Here is a 2,468-nt window from a genome sequence, read left to right on the forward strand (position 1 = left end):
AATAAGCATGAATACTTCTGACACCTCTGGTGGTGAAGTACCTAACAAGCAGCTATTAATGGGTTCCTGCTGGACTCGATGCAGAGAAGTATCTAAAGTTGCAGTAGACTCTGGACAGGAGTTTGAGGTCGCTGGTTTTAATATTAGTTTCCTCCCTGTCTATACTGCCGAGCTAGAAATGCAAATGTTTAGAACTAGTAAATAAACATGCTTTTTACTTTCTGAATCTAGATTATCCACCTCTACTGATGGCATAGATAAATTGTTTAAGTCATAATTTATGCTGAAAGCTTGTTTGCTGTGTGCATGATGGAGAGAGTCAGAGAGATGGAGTGAACACGTGCAGCGGGCTAAATGAAGAACTTACCAACCAAATCAGTTTCAAAGATCCATCTCAAAATATAACTGAAGATAAATTAAAGGTAAATGCAAGTAATTACTGTCCATTTAGATGATTACCTATAATTACCTGTAAACCGGCAGCATCAGATATGCGGCTGTGAGAAAAGGGGGGGGTGTATAAGAAAAACAGGTGGAGGAAGTTAGAATTAAAGAAACAGTTTGAAGGGGAAAAGTGCAGCGGAGGCAGTTAGAAAAGCGAGAGGTTAAAGACGGCGAGATACGAGGGAGGAGCAAAGAGCTGAGGAGTTATGGAGGGCCGGCTCCTAGTGTAGTGTTGACAAGTGTTTTTGTCAGCCGGGGTCAAGTGGTTGCTGTTCCTGCTCTCCGCAGCTATAAATGAGTGAAAAGTAGAGCATTAATCCCCCCTCATTAACAGAAATGCTGTGGACCTCTGACAGCAACAGTAATTGCAGGATGATGATCTGCTCTCCATGACAGCCATGATTATTTTTCTTTGAGTCATGTGACAGTCAGGTGATCTAATTTAGAAATGGAGACTATAACGATCTGATGTTAACTCTTTTGATTTAACCAAATAATCATGATTGATGACTGATGTCATTGATACCTGTAGGGCAGAGGGCACGGATTATTGGACCAGGGTCCGGATCCGGACCCCCCTTCTGGCTAATCCGGACCCAAACTGGTTTAAAACATTATTAAATTACCGCATGTTGTCCGACAACAGTGTCTAACTTCACTTCACTGCTTCTTCCGTTTGTATGGTAAAGCCTTCAGTTGCTCAGGGCCCCGCCCCTTCTTACAGCGTCAACATATGGCAACGCCACTCAGACAAACTGTATTGCACCCGTTTCTTAAGGATCAAATCTCTTCTGGAGTCTCAACATATTAATGTTGGAGTTAAAGGGATAGTGCAGTCTTTTTGGACTGAAATTCTTTGATATCTATTAGGACTAGTTTTGGCCACTATCAATCAATCCGCCATGTAGGTGCAAAAGACAATTACTGCAAACAGAAATAAAATACTATATTTTCTGAACTATGACTTTTTTTGGTTTGGTATTATCAGTGTGATGCAAAGTCTGTGACATGATGTAGATGGGATGAAATGTCTTTAATGTAGGGAAGAGGAGCCCCCATGATCCTCTCTGCTGTTCTCACCTTCTTCCAGTCTGAGGCGCTGCAGCCTCCACACCACACAGTGAGACAGCTGGTCAGAACGCTCTCTATGGTGTTTCTGTAGAAGGTGGTGAGGATGGGTGGGGGCAGGTGGGCTCTCCTCATCCTCTACAGGAAGTCCAAGCACTTAGGCAGTAGATATACACATCTTTATCAAAAAACCACAGTCTGTACTGTATGCAAGCTAAAAACCTTGAACTAGAAGGGTCTTGCACAGCTCTTTCCTAGTATTGTTACTCTGCAGCTTTAGTGTGTCCAATTTGGCAACATGGTGCAGCCTTAGTTTATAGACGGCAGACAATAAGTGACATCAGTCCAAAATGGTGATTGTTAATACCAAACTGAGTTTCTTGAATGTGCCCCCCCAAGAAGGCACACATATTGAGAACCAATCTGGGCCCAGACATACTGTGGTACCACATTTCCCCATGTGCTTGGAGAAATGAAGAAAGCTGGCCTGGAACTGAGGGGTTAGTATTTCTGTTTCCTACAAGACATGCAACCATATTTACATAAGGAGCCTGGAGAACAGAAAGTGTAAAAATTAGCTTTAGTCGACAGCAAACCTAACAAAGACTGGCTAAGAATGAAGAAATAGAAAGATGTCTCAGCTCAGATCCTGATCTCTTTGAGATGCTGTGATGTGACTTAATATCGGTGACATTGAGAAACATAATGATGAGATATAAAGTCCTGAATATAAAAATGCTATAATTCTTTTAGAAAACTGAATCAATAGTTAGAGAACATTAGTGAGCAAACAAAATCAATCTGGGATAAGTTAATTTAATTATTTAAAGGAGGGTTAGGCTCTAAAATATTGTCCAAAACAATAATGTCTGTCAATGTGCAAATCTCAATAAAACATTACCTAAACTTTTTAAAGGAGAAGTCCACTCATATTCAGAATTCAAACTTCTGAAAGT

Source organism: Cyprinodon variegatus, unplaced genomic scaffold (assembly GCF_000732505.1).
Source record: "Cyprinodon variegatus isolate N-32 unplaced genomic scaffold, C_variegatus-1.0 Scaffold394, whole genome shotgun sequence".
NCBI classification, from domain to species: domain Eukaryota; kingdom Metazoa; phylum Chordata; class Actinopteri; order Cyprinodontiformes; family Cyprinodontidae; genus Cyprinodon; species Cyprinodon variegatus.